Here is a 19,094-nt window from a genome sequence, read left to right as displayed (position 1 = left end):
AAAATACATGGCAATAAATAACACTACAGTTTGTGCAACTTGGGAGTTGGAATCTTCATCCTGGAATTAATGACCTTATAGGGGGCTGTGCTAGGTCAACCAAAGAGAAACAAAACAAGAACAAACTTCAGATTCATTGGATTCATGATGATCTCAGTCTCCCTGGAGGCTTCACTGTGTTGTAGTTGCAAAACATGAGCTTATGTCTGCAGATGGATTAGGCAGGGATATCCATCATTTGTGGCCTCAGCAGGGTGTGGTTTTCAAAACTGGGTGTGTGTGCCAAAGAGATCCACTTTGTGCACATCTTATCTGCTAGAACTGCTGCCAGTGATCGGACAGTACATGTTGTTTCTTTTAAGGAGACAGTCACAAGATCCTGGCTAGTAGAAAGGGCCTGAGAACTTATATTCTTTTTCTTCTGGTCTGAAAAAATATTGTAAATAGTTTGTAAAACACAGGGGAAGTCAGAGAAAGAGAGGAGTCAGAAAAGAAAAGAAGATGGAACACTTTTCTTGGAAGTACATTTTATTGAAATCAGTGGGTCTTCCAAAGAGGCAGGCATAGGATTTTTCGGCAACACTGCAATCCTATGTATATATGCTATTTGGGAAAAAAGCTCAATTGGACATTGGAGTCAACATGGGTAGGATTTCTCTGTTAAACATGACCATTTGAAGGACTGTCCAGTCTAAGGTTTCTTCCAGACAGAACAAGTGTGTTGAGAGGGCGTGGTATTTGTTCTTGTAATTCTTGAAGCTTTACAAAACAAACAAACAACCCTCTTGTGGTCCCAGAATATTGTCTATCTTTTCCAGTATCAGCTGAAACATTTTATTCCCACCCTATAGTGATGTGTGTGTTTGCTAATACTTATTGGAACAAAAAACCCTCATCTTCTCACCCCTTTTAAGTTATTTTCTATAGTGCTCCAGTGGATGAGTAAAATGATGCTTTTGCACTATAACACTAAGAATTTTTTAAAGAAAGAAAAGAGCAGAGAACTTGTCATTCAAGCCTCAGAAAACTATGCCCCCCCTTAAAGACTATATGGAAGAGTCCTTGTACATATCCAAGAAATCACTACAAGCAGCCTCCAAAAAGAATGGAACAAGTGGGCACGGAGGTAACAAGTGGCAAAAGCTGGCAAACCCCAAGAATCAATAATGCAAGAAGTCATGCCTTTTTAGGCAAATCTGGAATTTAACGTAGCCCTCGGTTAAATTAAAGAGAAAGAAACAGAAGTCAGGAGATGCAAAGACCTGGAGGTTAGCCATCAATAGTTAGCCCTCTGGGGTTCGATCTAAGCAAGCACACAGGCCAGCTATTTTGACGGCATCTGCACTCCAGAAATAATCCAGTTTGGCACCACTTGCAATGGCTCCATGTTACAGAATCCTGGGATTTATAGTTTATTGTTGAATCTCTGATAGAAAAGCCTAAATGTCTCACAAAACTACAGTTCCCAGAATTCCATAGCATTGAGCCATGGTAAAGTGGTGTCAAACTGGATTATTTTTGCAGTGAGGATGAAGCCTTAGTCCTCCCCAGGATGGTGAGAAGTAGAATAGGCTATTCTCATCCATTGGATTTGGATCCAGGTCCCTCTTCAGATGGGAAAAACTGCAGGAGCTCAAGTCCATATAAGTAAATGGGCGGCCACATGCATGCACCCACATCAGCATTTCCACACATGCGCCCAACCACTGGGTAATATAGAGGAGGAGATCTGCAGGAGCTCCAATCTGCAGATGGCTAGTTTGCCAATATTTCATGTTCAATAATAGCAAATCTTTCCAAAATTTACTGCTGTAAATACAAACCAGCACATGCAATTTTTCTGTGGATTTGTGTCTTCTTTTTGGTGATGCACCTTTCTGGCATAACATATGTGACCATCATACAATAAGGGCAACACTCTGCCACCATTACAAACTGGTTTTGAACAGCATACCTCTTTCCCTGCCACATAAAATCCCTGCATCACATAGACACTTTTGTAGAGAGCTTGCTCTGTATTTGTGTAATGTTGGAGCATAGGCTGGTGTTAGAGTATGTCTACCAGTGTCCTTTCTCTTGTTATGCCCTACTTGGAAAAATCTATAAGGTCAGCCTAGTACATACTATGTTGTAAACTGCTTGTAGGACTGTATGTTAAAAGGCAAGGTATATAAATAAGAAACAGATTTGTAAAGGAAAAAAGCAACATCTTTGCCTGCAGAATTTGCACCATTTTCACAAATCTACTTGTGCATTTTCCAGCCCAATCAGTGAACAGAAATCTCCTCCATTTGTGAGAATGAAATTATGTTGTAAAAATCTGCAGCAACAATGATATATATAAGAATATATAAAAAAAAAATCTCTAGTCTCATGAATACCCTTCCTGAAGTAGCTGAGAGCTCAAAGGACAAGAAAAAAACTTATATACCATTTTTTGAACTTGCCAGGTAGTTTGTGGGTAACGTTATAAGGCATTTATTGATTATTTGCTAACATGGTTGATGGCCTCACTCAGACCACATGCTTCTGTAAATGTAAAGGACTGAAGCAAGTCCACTATTTCCTCTCCAACTCTATAGTCAAAGGTAACAATTTTAGATCAGCTTGTGACTTGTGACTCTGGCTTCAGTCTGTGAATTAGCACACTAAGGAGATTATCATACAGGATAAAAAATGGGAGAAAAATTGAATGCTCCCATAATTATAGCTCGATCATGCAAATATTTTCACACAATGTTGCACCCATCCTGTAAATAATCTACAATCATCTCATAATTATTTGTTTGCAGGGAAGCCACGTGAATGGTTTTCCCACCAGCGTGAATGACGCACTATTGCAAAGATGTGGAAAGTAATATCAATGCATTCACATTATCGGGGACCATTATTGGGAACCATTTCCCAGACTGCATTTTGGCACAAGCAATTCATTCTGATTACAACAATTATTTTTGGAGCGGATTTGTTTTTTATTTTTGAGGTATAGTACACTATTTTATTTGAACTGTATATATAATATGTTTTTAAATATGGAAATTTTATTTTGTTGTGTTTGAGATGGAACCACATCTTCCACACATGAGCAGCGGCATGATAAGGATGCATGTACAAAATGCCTAATCATTATCTATTAATGATATTGTAATGCAATCAGCTTTTGTATACAGAACATGACTACGTTTTTGTTTCATTTTTATTTCGTTGTTACAGCATGATTGCATGACTATGCAGAACTATAGATTGCTAACCTACCCTAACCCTAACCCTAACCCTCTGTTATCTTCCAACAGCACAATTGTGGTGGAATTGGCCCTAGTGAGAGAGTGACTAGGCGGGCCCAGTTCCATCAGGGCTAGCCTGAAGAAAGAGAGCCCTCTCTCCAGTCCATTTGCCTTGGTCCAGGCCTCAGAGGGAGAGAATAACCACTGGACCTCATCCCTTTCCCCACCACCATTCCTTTCTCCTTTTGTGTTGTGTCTTTTAGATTGTAAGCCTGAAGGCAGGGAACCGTCTAATTAAAAATAATAATTGTAAGCTGTTCTGATAGCCTTTAGGGCTGAAGGGTGGGTTATAAATACCATAAATAAATAAATAAATAAATAAATAAATAAATAAATAAATGTGTGATCATCTCCTAAAAGTCACTTGTGCTAAAACTCGGGGAATGCCTTGGGGGATTTCAGACCAGAGACTGTGCAGCAGCACCCACATGTAGGACTGTACACTCTGTAACAAGGTCTGATGTCAAGGGTTGGCATCACGGCATTTGCTGAGTACCATACCCCAGTAAAGGAGCAAATATCAGAAAACCTGGTCCCAAACCCCACTCTTGCTACCTTTTTCTGATCACCGGCCCTCAGTCTCCAGCATGTCAGCAGTGGCAAGCCCAAAGGAAAAGAGCAGCAGCTTCTACTTCTGGATAGCTTTGCAGATTGGTCCTGGATGGAGAACACAGTTCAAGAAGGATACTGAAAAACAATTATAACAATAAAAATACAATTTCATATAAAATACAGCATAAAATCATGACATTACATTAAAATCATGTTCAGAGAAGGGCAATCAAGATGGTAAAAAGTCTGGAAACCAAGTCTTATGGGGAATGGCTTAAGGAGTTGGGTATGTTTAGCTTGGAGAAGATAAGACTGAGAGGTGATATGATCATGGTCTTTAAATATCTAAAGGCATGTCATATACATGTACATGCACATCCTATGTAGAAGATAGGGCAAACTTATTTTCTGCTGTTCTAGAGATTAGACCATGCTTCATTGGGAAGAGTGGTAAGAGCTGTTTACCAGTGGAATACTCTGCCTTGGAGGATGGTGGACTCTGTTCCTTAGAAGTCATTCTACAGAGGCCATTCAACAGGCAGTCTTTCTAGAGTGCTTCAGTTATGTGTTCCTGCATAGCATCACTGCTTGTACCACGAAAGTAGCTGCCCTCCATTGAGTAGGACCTCATAGAGTGTGCCATGCACAGTTGTGTCATGCACTTTTGTCTTCTTGCACAGACCTTACCAAAAGGTACTGCACTCCCTCTGTTGGAGGGTCTTTGCAATATTCAGGCTTTTTCTCTTTTCATCATAGTGATAGGCTTTCTTGTTCTTTTTTGCTGGTGGCCTGCACACAGCTGTTTCACTTATTCATCCTGCATTCAGGGACGTAACCAGGATTTTAGGAAGGGGGGGGGGTCCAGACTAAGTGCCACCATTATAATGGGGCTTGGGTGCGGCGGCGCAGCAGCACATGCCATTCGTTTTTCTAATGGAAGGGGGGGTCTGGACCCCAAGATCTCCCCCCCCCTTGGCTACATCCCTGCTGCATTTGATTTGCAATCCATTCCTGAGATCCAAATCTGCAGTGTATCACATTAAAAAAAAAAGCAAATGACACAGAAAACTAGACTAGCACTTGCCAGATGTAGCCCTTCTGGCCTCAAACCTGACAGGGAGGATGCTTCTTTGTGTTTCTTCTGAGAATATGACCTGCAATTTGACATTACTGAACAATCTATAATCCTTTCCTCCAGGTTTTCTCTCAATCTTCTCAAAGTGGAGAAGAAGTTCTCCAGAGCTGTTTTAATGGAGATGTCAGCTTATCAAAAAAACAGCTGTTTCATTCTCAGTTAAACGCAAACATATATATAGCTATGCCTTTATTTTACTTTTCTTTTGATATGACTCACAACAATTTCTATGTTTAATCTAACGTCTCCATCTATTGTATGGACATCTTATTTGCCACATTTTTGTGCATGTTAACAATGATAAGATGGCAGATTCCATACGGTTTTCTTCTCTTTCTTGTAACATAAGAAGCTAGGCTACGCATGCAAACTGACTTGATGAAATAAATAATTGGTTGGGGAGCAACAGAGTGAAATTTGAGAAGAGCTACAATAATAACAGAAGCAAGGACCAGGCTGCACACTTAGAAAAATCACAAGGTGTATGGCTCCAAAGATGTATTCTTTTCAGATCTATTTCTCTGTACCTCTGTTTCCCTTCCTTTGCAGTGGGGATGGGTGAAGTGGAAGAACACATCATGTAGAGAAGTGGGCTACTATGGAATTCTAGAAGGCTGCATTTGTCCCCCAGGAGACCTCAGAGGGCCTCACTCTCCATGGCATACTCCTGAAAAAAGCTTTCTATGCCCACACACCATATAGAGCATGTAGGTGGCATTTTTACTAGGTTTTAAGCCTTGCCGCTGCCATTTTAGACCAAGAAGAGGTCTTATTTTAACAACTGGAAGTGAGCAGAAGTCATTTCCTGTCATAATAAGTTGAAGCTGAGTTGAAGGCACATCTTTTAGAATCCATATCAAAAAGGTGGGAACCATGAGGTTCTCCAAATGGTGATCAAATGCAACTCCCAGGAGCCACAGCCAGCATTCTCCAGAAGCTGCCCTTCCATATCTGGAGTGGTGCACTTTGCTTATTCCAATCAACTACATTGATTGGAAGTTGTCGTTTTTTGGATGGACTTTCCCATCCAGCACAGCTTCAACTTATGGCAACCCTCTCCTAGAATTTTCTTAGACAGGGTCAGCCTTCTTGGTACTTGGTGGGAAAGCATAAAGGAATCCCAGATGTTTCAGAGGAAGGAACTGTCAAAACCATTTCTGATATTCCTTGCCTAATAAACCCTAATTGTGTCCCTTCATCTTCAGACAGTTTGACTGTTCAAGGATGATAGAAATGTAGTCCAAGCCACAAGATAGATCTAACAGTGTCCACCAATATCCTAGCTGCCTGGCACCATCACATTATATGCATGGCTCAGTGGCTGTGCTGGATGGAGATTCTGGGAGATGAAATCCATCCAAAAAAAGGAAGAAGGAGGTCCATGCAACTTTCAAGTTGCATGATCAATTTGCAGGATTAATTTAGAGTGGGCTGCCTTTGCCTTCTTCTGAGACTGAGAGAGTGTGACTTCCCCAAGGTCACCTGATGGGTTTTCCTGGCAGAGTAGGGATTCAAACCCTGATCTCCAGAGGCTGTTGTAGTCCAAAGTCAAACCACTACACCACCACCACCACCACTTACTGCGCTAGCCTGGTTGGCACTAGGGAAGGAGCCTCTGGCTGGGGCATCAGCTTAGCCCGGCCAAGCCCTGGCAGGACTTTCACCAGGCTAGCTGGAACATAATTGGCCAGTGGGGCAAGGGAGTGCCACCTGATTGGTGGCACCACAGCCAGGCAGCGCTGGGAATTGGTTAAAGGGCTGGAGAGAGATGGAACTTCCACCCTTCCTGGCCCTGATTGGTGCATGGGCCTATAAAAGGCCATGTGGCTCTAGTAGCCAGCATCATTCCAGCTAAGAAGCAGACAGGCGTTTAACCGGTCACCCCTATGTCATCCCAAAGCTTGGCCATGACCAAGCAAAATGGGTTCATCAATCAATCAATCAATCAATCAGGGGTTGACTGATGACAAATCCAGACCTCATGCTTTCTGGGCCAACCCTACTTTATGGCTGTTATTAATAAAGTTGTGGCCTTTTCCTTCCAATTGATGTATTGTGGTTTTCTTGTGGTGACTCCCCTCCATGGCAACTATCAGTTGTTAGGAGAGAAATATCATCTTTACATGCAAGCCAAAACCAGTGCCTTTCCTTCAGCCAGCAGGGCCATCATCATAAGAAAGCAACAGGAAATAGCCAACTAGTGTGTACCCTCTGGCAATACCCTGTCTGAACGGTTGTATATGTAAAGTACATAACCCTGCACATTAAATTCTCATCTGAAGGTCTTGTCCCATCTCTTCCTTTAAAATTATACCTTGGTTGAGAAGCTGCCAAGTTTCACAGCTCGTCAAAGACTTTATTGAAACATCAAGAAACCAATATCCCATATGTTTAACAAACAGTGACAACACTTTGTCACATCCCTAAACATATCCAACCCCTCTTTGCTATTTTCAACTTCTTTAGCAAAGCTGAGCTTGTTCTGAGCTGTAGTTTTCAGATTATCCCTAAAAGTACTGGCCATTCATTTGTATTCCTCTATGGCAAATCCACTCTCCTTTCATTTCTTGCACATGTCCCTTTAACTTTGAGCTCACCTGACAGTTATTTATACATCCATTCTGGTTTCTTTAGCCATCTCCCATTGGAATGGGTTTCTCACTGGAATGGCTTGCAATTGTGCTTTCAATATCTTGCCTTAAGAATCTCCTATATATTATGAATGCCTTTCCCTTTGACACACCTAGCCTGCACACCTAGGGAAGAAAAAGCAGTCATATGAGTGGGGCTGCTCCATTTTCTCTAATGTATTCATGGGCAGCTGAAATGGGCTCAGACACATCCCTGGAGCTACTCAGTAATCTGGGGCACTGAGCTGCACCTTAGGCACCCTGTGTATGGAGTTGAATGTGTGCTGGTGGAGATTTACTCTTCACCAGTATGCTTACTGGATTTTAATCTGTGTTTTTATGTATACATTGGAAAATATTTGGATTTACAGTCCTTTCACCTGTGGTATCAATGATTTGGTTCTGGCATATGATTTTTTTTCTCTATAAACTTAGGACTGGACTGAAATGAAATGAATGTTACACATAGAAAATGCTTACCGTATATACTCAACTGTAAGTTGATTTCATGTATAAGTCGAGGGCAGGTTTTGGGGCCAGAATTATGGATCTTGACACGACCCATTGATAAGTTGAGGATAAAACTTAGAGACATGTAACAAAGGATCTAAAGGATGAAAGAAAGAAAAACAATGCCAAAAAACTTATGAAATTCCAGCAGGCATGTTTGTGCTCATACTAAAAGCTGGATGGATGAGTGAATAGAGTGGGGTCAGTGCTTCCAGGACAGATTACATTCTTGCCTATCACCAGGGGCTGATTCCTTTTTAAAATAAGAGTTGAAGTACAATACTTACATTGACTTTTGGATAAGTCGACTCAGGTTTTTTGAGTCAATTTTTGGACTAAAATTTCTAGACTTATACATGAGTATATACAGTATTTACAGTGTTGTATATAAGAATGAAGAATCAAATGAACAGGAGTATGGGAGAAATGATGACTGGAAAAGGAACAGTGCTCATGAGGGACCAATGAATTTTTCCATGACACATTACCTGGGAGCTGCAGAGCTTGGAAAAAATAAGCTTTGATTAAAACTCCCTGAATCCCATAACTAAACATCATGGCCAAGATGGCTGGGGGAAAGTGGTTGCTCAAATAGTAACTTTTCTAAGCTCTGATGTTGTGTTTCTCATTTCTAAACTGCCAAGGTAATATAGTCTACACAGGTAGACTATTGTCATTGTTTCCCATGCAAAGGGAGGAGCCCACAGCATGTGGTTCTCATATTAATCTGGGAGCAAAGGAAGGAGCAGTCCTACAGAAATTCTTTTAGTTTTGGCACAATGAGATCTCATTCTGAATGTGATAATTGTTTGTTGTTGATGTTGTTGTTGTGTGCCTTCAAATCATTTCTGACTTATGGCGACCCTAAGGCAGGTTTTTTCAGAGAGAGTTTGGATACCAAATGGGAGATGAGACACCACTGTAACAATATAGCAAATGAAAACATTACCACTCAAGACTATCATTTCCAGATTCTGGGAAGTAATGGCATCACTCCATTTGGAAATTGGAAGGCTACATTGAAAATATTGTGGACATCTGTCAACATTATTTCTAGTAGCTTCTTTTGCCTATTACAAGTGTGTGTGTTAGATTACAGGAATTCTGTTCATGTTTACAGTCTTATTTCATGGCTTAGGTAGGTAGACTTTTCTTTGCCCTACTGTTTGATCTGACCGAGTTTCAGGATTATTAAATAGAACTTAACTGTAAAGCGTAAGGAGTTACCTCATAGGTACAAGACCTTTTCCTACCTGATAATTTTTTAAATGACAATTAATATGGTAAAGGTAGGAAATCTCTAGAAAGCACATGCACTTTTCTTGGGACCAGATGATTGGTCTTTTGTTTTGCTTTTTTCTCAGAACAGATAGTCTAGAGCAGTGGTTGCTGAAACTTTGGTTTTCCAGTACTTTTGGACTTCAGCTTCTACAAGCCCCAGCCAGCTTGGCCAACAGTCAGGAATACTGGGAGCTGAAATTGAAAACATGTGGAAGACCAAAAGTTTGGGAATAGCTTGTCTAGAGCAATGGTGGAGAAAGTATAACCTCCCCCTGCTTGTGACCCCGATTTATTTATTGCAATCATGGCTTCTTAATAAGTATGTCTATGTGATAAATGCATTTTTCATAACTATACAATACCTTTGTAGGTATAATATTTTCTAAAAGAGATATTTTATTAAGTTTCAGCCTGTGCACATAGATGATCACCTGCTTACTACCAGGGAAACAGAAAGCTCAAGATATTAAAACAGGAGTTCTGGCTTCCCAGAAAAAAACTAGCCTGAAAAAAAGGAGACAATGAAAGACAATGCATGTGTGTATTTATAAGAATCAACAAGATGGCTGTAGCCAAGACAAGTAAGCCACCTTGGATCCTATCCTGAGAGAAAGGAGGGATATGAATATATGAATGAATGAGTTTTTGAAATCACGCATCTGCAGGAGACTTTGCATGAGTATTATCTGGATCCTTTGATGTAACTGCATGCCTGTCTCCATGAATTATTCTATGTATTAATTTTGTCTCTGCTTGTTTGGTACAAGTTTTACAATGCTGCCTGCTTTTACAGAGCATTTTCCTCAGTGTGTATGCTATCCTTTTTTGTATATATTTGGTAACTTATGTATTTTGTATGAGTTTCATGCTAGGTAGCTAGCTAGCTTCTATAATATGCTAAATATTCTATATTAACTACTATACTACAATCCCTTCCTATCTGCAGGGGTTCAGTTTTGTGCTCCCAACCCCCAAGGCCAGGAAAAAAACATAGGGGATAAAGGCCATATTAGTTAATGCATGGCATCATCCATGCAACTACATCAATACACCCATGGGCAGATGACACCATTGACTAATATGGTCCATAAGATGTCCTCTCCACAGATAGCTAGCCCAATGATATGGCAGCCCACTATAAAAACTTGTGGGATTGGGTTGTTTCTTTGTGTTTTGTAAAACTGGATTTTTTAAAACTTCAACCTGTATAAAAACACTTTGTTCTGACAACTTTGTTATAGTTTATGATATTGTTACATATTAATTTCTGTCAGCTTTATTCATATTTATAATAGCAAAGCCCTATACAGTTGTTATTCAGATACATGAAGGGAAGGGGCTAATCCTTCACCTTCCACCCCCCTATTCCTGTCATTATTCACTGATGGATCTGAATAGGAGAGCTTCACCTGTGCATGAAGATTTTTCCATACAATCAGGAACAAAAATAAAATCAAATTTAAAAATCAATGTACCAAACTGCATGAACATCATCTGTTTTTGAACAGGGGAAGATCTCCCATTAAACTTGTTTCTTGAATGTGGGACAGTGGGCCTTCATCATCTGTGTATTGAACTGTTGAAACAATGGAATTGAAAAGCCAAAACAAAAACAAAAACAAAAAGTACTATAAACAATCTTTATCTATATTTGCTTAAAAGATAACAAAACAATGTATATAACAAAAGTATTCAGAACCAATATATACAAAAGATACGAAATGAACCAATATAAACTGCATTGTATCAGGTAACACAAAATATAATGCAACAGAAAAAAGGTTAAGGGGGTGAATCACAAATGAAAGCTAACCTTATGAAGGCTCAATAACTGATTAGGGTAATACATGCAGCTGAAGATCATTTCTATCTCAGTAGCTCACCATTAACCCTACAATGGTCATCAACCCTATAATGACTCAAGTTATAGATCCATTCCAACATCAACATACTTAGATAGTGATCACATAAGGCTCAGGCCTTTCCGTGAAATTCTGTGGAGTCAGGATGTACAACTTGAAACTGCTTTGATGTGCGATAGGCCTGCAATGGGAAAGGCAATTTACAGAATTCAAAGACTCACTTTTGTACAGGAGATTCTATACAACTCGGTAAACAATACAGCACATGGGACAGAAACATACTGCAGAGAATTCCAGGATGTGATTAGCACTTAACTTTTGGGATGCATGTGCAGTCCACCTCCTGACAAGGAACCTTCCCCGTTTTGTTCTCCACTAGACACACAGATGGCCACATTTTTTTAAAATGGCTCTGACTTGTACTGAGAAAACCACTATACAGTATATATTCTCACCAGATGATGTCTGACAAACACAAGAAGGAAGTTGTGAAAGGCCCTTATCGCACGGAGGGACTTACGTTGCCGAACAGTTGCAGACGTGCTGAAAGTGGGATAATCTGTCGCACTTGTAAAACGTAATTGAGGCTTCCCGCTTTCCTTCTGTCGATGAAGCATGCGTGGAGAAGTCAGGAGCAGCCATTTTTTGAATAACAGCATATCCCGTTATTTAGAAAATGGCTTCTCTGCGCATACTTCATCGTCAGAAGGAAAGTAAAAAGTCTCAATCACATTTTAGAAGCATGAAACTTATCAACTCCTCTTATCTTTGAGCCCAGTAGGCTCACAGGTTCTTTCTTGAAGAATGCCAGGGTTTAAATAAATTGATCTGTCACCCTTGTATGAATATCTGGCTTTAATCTTCCAAACCTGGCTGGCCATCTTGTAAAAACAGATTCTGTCATGTAATTCTGAACACACCGTTGCGGGGGCGGGAGTGGATTTCTGGTGCTTGGCTTCGACTTAACTCCCTCCAGCAAGACCACAAGACCCTCAAGACCACAGGAATTTCCTGTTCTTCAGTGTTTCATTATTTTCATTGTGCTTTCAACAACCACAGGAGAACAGAAAACTATCCAAACTGTTTTTTCTTTTGGATCTCCTACAATTGGAAAGGTATGTTTCCATTTATAAAAAATACAGTTCTGTTCAAAAAGGTACAACTGTCAGTGTGGGAGAGGGCAGGCTCTCTACTTAAACTTAGGTACCCCTCCTGTCAGGAAAAGCTCATTATGTCTTGTCTGTCACTTCTCCATCACTTTATTCTTTATTATTTTCTTATTTTGCTCTTTATGTTTGGGAGGAGCCAAGGTTCCTCATTGGTCTCTCTAATTTGGATACTTTTTTGGACTATAGCTCCCAGAATCTTCAAGACAACAAGCTCAGTTCTAATTAGTAAATTATTTTAAAGTCCTCTGCCTGAAAGCAATAGCCCACAGACAGTCACAGTAGACAATAATCGAATCCTGGGATTTGCAGTTTAGGGAGGAGTATTTAGAATTCTGAGGCAGAAAGCTCTAGTGTCTCGACAAACTACAAATCCCAGGATTCCAGAAGATGTACCCATAGCAGTAGTAAAATACAGCACTATAACTGCACAGTGTCAAAGAGCTCCTTGTAGAAGGTATCATTTGATGTCCCTATGTTTGTTTCTGAAGGTACGTTTTTAGCTTGTGGTAACAACCCAATTTTAATATAAAATCACCCTTCAACATCCTGGTGCCCTCTAAGTCCAGTATATCCAAAGAGCATCAGGTTAAGCAAGGCTGATCTAAGAATTTTAAGGCCTAGCTAAGAGATATTTCCCCCTTGGCAGGCCCTAATATGGAGAGAAGAGTGATGGAAAGCTTTGGGAGGGTGGTAGTGGATAGAATAGTTCAGTACCTCCAACCTGCCAATGATTTCTTGCAAATGTCCAGTTTGGAATTAGGAAGGAAATACCACTGCTTAGAAAAGTTACTTTTGTGGGCTAGATCTCCCAGAATTTCTCAGCCAGTGTCACCACTGCCCATCATGGCTGAGGAATCTTGTGAGTTGTAGACGCCAAAAGAAATTTCCCCATTCTTTGGGAGTTGCAAAGCTTATATTTCTCCTCCGGACACATAAGATTGTTCTTAGAATCAATGGTCTGCTTACAGAAGGACTCTGACAAACAACTCTGAGTCATCAGAAGCTGTTTGAGATAAGTTTACTGGAGTTGAAAATGTGTGCAGATCCTTCATTCCCACCCCTTTTCTTTTCCCTATCCAGTGGCGGTCAGATAATGAAATTCTCAGAAGGAGGTTCACCATGCCTAGAGTAAACTCACATAAGGCTGGTGGCCTGGTACGAACCTTTCCTTTTTTTTTCTTTTCTGGCAGCAGTTTTCTGTGCTAATTAATTAGCAGTTTATGTGCTAATTAAGGGAGCACTTCATTCAGTACAGAGTTGTTTTTCATTTAATACCCCCATGGATATCCCTTTTTTTGTGCAACTCAACTATGGTTTACGCAGCTTCAAGGAAGCAGGGAAGAGATACTAATGAAATAAAAGTAATAAACTTTCTGGCCATAAAACAGTGGAAAACAAAGTTGAAAGGTTTGTTGTTGTGCCTACTCTCAGTCTTAAATAAATAAAACAAAAATTCAAAGAAAAAAGGAAGAGTCGGGAGTTTGGTCTCAAGATGCCAATATAGAGGGCCAGGGTATGGTTTGGGGAAGATCTGAAATATGTTGTTGTAGTATGCCTTGAAGTCATTTCCACCAAACCAAAAGGAAGCCTATAGTAGTTGAGAGAGTGTTACTTGTGGAAAACAGTGAATTTCCATGGCCAAATAGGGCTTTGAAGTCATGGTCCAACACTCAAACCACTGCACCACACTGGCTCTGTACTCAGCTACCAACATCATAAAATGCTCTGCTTCAAATTTTCTACATTTACATTTACATTCCTGCATTTACACCAATGATAATGTTTTAATATAAATTAATTGTTTTATAAAACAGGCTGTTTAAACTGACTGCAGAAAGAGCAGGAATTACTCCAACAGTATGTTCTAATCAAGAGGAGGTGGCGGCGAGTTTTGTCTTCCTCCATTTTAATTAATGTTAATTAATTATAAAGCATTAATATGAAGTAATTTGTTTTATAAAACTGTAACATTGGAAGTTAAAGGGGGAGTGAAAATGCGAAATTGCCATCAAAACAGAAAGAAAAAAAAGGTAAACATAACTAGTATGAGCTCCAGTGAAACATGCACGATTATTATATTTCATTTTAATGCTTAAAGATAAGTTTCTGCATATAAGTAAATACTTGCCATGTGATGGCCCTTCCTGTGGATCCAGAGGAACTGTGTAATAAGAGAAATGTATTGTCAATCATTCAATCATGCTAGCTAATAACATAACATTTAACAATACAGAATTTTTTTTTATGGATTTAAACAAACACATGTGGTTTTAGAAAGGTCGTTCATACCTGGGGATGGTCCAGCATTAGGTTCTTCTAATCTTGGAGCTGGTTGCGGTGAATTTTGTCTTCCTGTAATTAAATTAATGATAAAGCATTAAAAGGATTTTTTTGTTTTTTTTAAACAATAAATTATGAAATTTAAACTTTCTTTTAAACCTTTAAATTTTAAAAGCTGTCTAGTACCCCCCTCCCCCACATTCTCCTAAATGCTCCATGGATAGCCCTTATGTACAATAAAACTTGTTAGCTGTAGCTGCTTGCAGCCCTAGGTTAAGGTGGAAGGAAGATGGGAACAGTTCCCCAAAACTAACACACAGAAAAGAAAAAAAAAAGCACCTCACAATTTGCTCACAATGGGGGCTGGGATGGCTTTGGCTGTTCCCCTGAATCTGGCTGAAATGGGGGAAAGAAAGCCTTGTCTGTAATCTGTAATTGGCTTCAAGGGGGGATGGGACACTCTGCATTTGGCTCAGGAAATGGATGTTTTCCTCTCCAAGAAAAACCAAGAAATTCCCCTCAAAAAAAAAAAAAAAAAAAAAACACACACACACACCCCCAAGTCACATTCTCTCAGCCTAAAAGAAATGTTACCGTTGATGAAAATAGCGCAAGCCAGGTTCTACACAAACACACATTGCTTAGTCACACTGTCTCCGCCTCATAGGATATGTATGAGAAAATTGCTTGACCACATAGACACACACACACCACAGTCACATTCTCTCAGCCTAAAAGAAATGTTACCGCTTTTGAAAATAGCGCGATCCAGGTCCTACACACACACACATTGCTTAGTCACACTGTCTCCGCCTCATAGGAGATGTATGGGGAAATTGCTGGACCACATAGACCATAGGGTTTCTTTGGTTATTTTGAGTAGGGGGTTCCAATCTGCAACTCAGACATCTCTTTAGAAATTGAATTTGTTATCAAAAAAAAAAAAAAAAGTGGAAACAGATGGCTACAGCATTTTGTGGGGGAAGGGAAGGCGAGGACAGCAAAGGGATGAGCGGGCTTGGTTTCAGTTTGAACGTGGTCTGTGCCCCCCTTCTCATGCTCCATCGCTGATTTGTTCCCCAAGGAAAAAAAACACACAGACACACACACACATCACAATCACAATCTCTCAGTCTCAAAGAAATGTTACTGTTGATAAAAATAGCGCGAGCGCCCACCCGCCTACACACACACATTGCTTAGTAACACTGTCTCCGCATCATAGGAGATGTATGAGAAAATTGCTGGTCTACATAGAGCATAGGGATTTTTTTTTTTTTTTTTTTTTTTGGAGAGGAAAACATAATTACCAAACTTGAGAGGAAAACAAAATTCCAAAACTAAAGTTGGCCATAATGAGGGAGGAGATGCCTTGATTTTAGACAGTCTTTGGCAATAATTGCAGAGGAAAGTAAGGTATATACCTCCCCCACATTCACCTACATAATGGGATTGTTGCCAACAGCTATTCAGTGATCCAGGGTCCTTCTAGCACGCAGACACAAACATCCCAGTCACACTGTCTCAGCCGCAAATAAAATGCATGGCAACAGTACTTTGGGAAAAGGTTGAGAGGGAATTTGTGAAAAGGTGCAGTGCAGACATTCCATGTCATAGCTATACTATTATCTTTGGGATAGCAATTTTTTTTAAACCCTAATCATAAAAAGTGTACATATTACTGCTGATGAAAATTGAGTGCGCTTGAGTGCACAAAAACATACAAACACAGCCAAGTCACACTGTCTCCGCCTCATTAAAGGAAAATGCATGGCAACATTAATTCTCCAAATTAAACACAGGGATGTTTTTTAAGAAAGTACCCTTTGGTTAAGGGGGAGAGGAAATTGGTTAAAATAAACCCTAGTCACAAGTATCACTGGAAATGCATGGCAAGCATTGCTATGGTAGATTAAAAAAAAAAGTATATTTGGGGGGCTTTAAAATTACCAGCTGGATAGCGTTCGTCCGGGTGCGGTGATCCAGCAATCTCCCACATTTCCCTGAGAGTTGGGAAATGTTGAAATCTGGCAATTTCATTTTGAGGAGGATTTGGGCCAAAGGTATTTATCAAATTATAAAATGTGGCTTTCAAGCATTTAAATTTTTGGCGTGTCATTTGCCATGAACGGGGGTAGCCACTATCCCGCAGTTCTTTAGCCACGCGGCGGAAAATATGGCAATTTTTCCGCGTAGTGCTTTGCATTAGCAATGGCACAATTTTTTATATCTCAAAATTATGCCCAGCATAATTTGCACCTCCTCTGTCCGCCAATACATGTACCTCTTAACCTGCTCCATCCTCAAACCCACGGAGGTAACAGTACCCGAAGTTCCTTTTTTATACCTTTTGCAAAGGTTAAAAATTCAGATAGTAAACAATGTTGCTGTTTATTTCAATAGAGATGTTAATCGCCGTATATGGGAACCACCTATATGTATTTAAGTACTTCTTTACAAAGTTTACTATCATTATTGTTATAAAAAGTTTCCAAAAAGGTCATCCATAGGCTATATATATATATATATATATATATATATATTGCATAAAAAAAGTTACAATGTAAAACACTGAAAAAGCGCTCAAGTAACATAATCAATGGCAAGAGAAGACAATGGAGAAGCGCCCAATTCACATAAGAAATGGCATGTTAAAAAAGGGCGAGGATATGTATTGTTAGTACATCTCACTGAGTGATGATAGAAGCTTTGTCTCTTAACTATTGCTAGAGGTAGGTGCTGATCTTTGCGTTTCTAACAAGATTTTTTCAGATGTGAACTGCTGGTAAGGAAGGGGACTCTTCACCTGCACTTCCAAAAAAATAATTTTCAAAGTTTGTGTGGAAGTAAATGTGTACAGATGGTTTTTGCAATACTGTAAGATCTTTACACATATTTTTATTGGTATTGTTTTACCATGACAATGCATCTTTGGAATTAAAAGATAGTGTGGTCACTGTTCCCCAGGCAGAGGTGGCTAAACAGGTCCTCCAAACTGCAAGTCACAACACAGTAATGACACAGGACCAAAAAGGAAAGCTGTATTGTAGGCAACCAAACCAAAACTTATCTAGGTTCTTTATAGGGGGAGAAGGTGGCAAAGGTGGCAAAGATGTGATGATTTCTGGACGGTTCATATAGGTGGCTACTGTGGTTTCAGAACTTAAACACACAGTATCCCATAGCAGATGCTATTTGCAAGTCCCATATGACTCATGGGGGGGAAAAAAGGCAATTGCAACAATGATGAGAGAGTGTTTTTGGGTATGAGAGGTTCATTCTGCCAGATCTGTATACATATTATAATTGTTGTCATTGTTGGATGTCAATGCATCTTAGGAAGTAGATGTGTACGTGTACAAATGGTTTTAAATGCTGTGAGGTCTCTAAACATATTTTTAGTAATGTTGTTGTAGCATGGCAATGCATCTTAGGAAGTTTAAGATATTAGGGTAATCTTTTCCCTTCCTTTCACAGTACATTGCTTATTTTTTTCCTTCCCAGCCCCTCCATCCTTTCATTAAAGTTATGAAATGAGGAGTAGAACACACACACACACACACACACACAAACATTGCTAAGTCACACTGTCTCCGCCCAAGAGGAGACAGTATAGGAAAATTGGCGGGCTACATAGACCATAGGGAATTTTTGGTGTTTTTTTTAAGTAGGGGGGTTCATCTGCCACTGAGGCATCTCTTTAGTAATTATTTTTTTCCAGTATCACAAAACACATAGCCACATTGTCACAGCATAAACCTGAGAGTAAAAAATAACCAATGTTAACTAAAGAGTGCAATTATGTGTAATGGCTTGATTTTTAATAATAATAATAATTTGTTTTATTTATATACCGCTATTCCAAAGATCATAGCGGTGAACAGCAAGTAAGCTAATTAGCAAGTAAGCTAGTTTGCCCCCAACAGTCTGGGTACTCATTTTAGCGACCTCGGAAGGATGCAAGCCTGAGTCGAGCATTTGGCAGAAATGGGGGAAGGGAAGGCGAGGCTTGTTTGTATTCTGCATTTGGCTCAGGAAATGAATCGAATGACAAAGGAAAAGATAAGTTGCCATTAAAACAAGATGAAGGAAGGTATGTACCTCCCCATCAGTTACCTACATCCTGGTGTAGCCAAGGGATGTTTTTTAAGAAAGTAGCCATGGGTTAAGGGGGAGAGGTAATGTTTTAAAAAATAAAACCAATGTGAGATTTGCCATTAAAATAGTTTGTACTTAGTCTGTGGCCTCCTTCTCAAAATCCATCCCAATAGTGCTCAGATTTAAACCGACCATCCTACAAACACACACACACACACACATACACACACACACAAACACACCCCCGACACACTGTCTTAGATTCAAAGATAATGTCTAGGCAACACACAGGG

Source organism: Sceloporus undulatus, chromosome 5 (genome assembly GCF_019175285.1).
Source record: "Sceloporus undulatus isolate JIND9_A2432 ecotype Alabama chromosome 5, SceUnd_v1.1, whole genome shotgun sequence".
In the NCBI taxonomy this organism is placed as follows: Eukaryota; Metazoa; Chordata; class Lepidosauria; order Squamata; family Phrynosomatidae; genus Sceloporus; species Sceloporus undulatus.
This window is presented reverse-complemented; position numbering follows the sequence as displayed.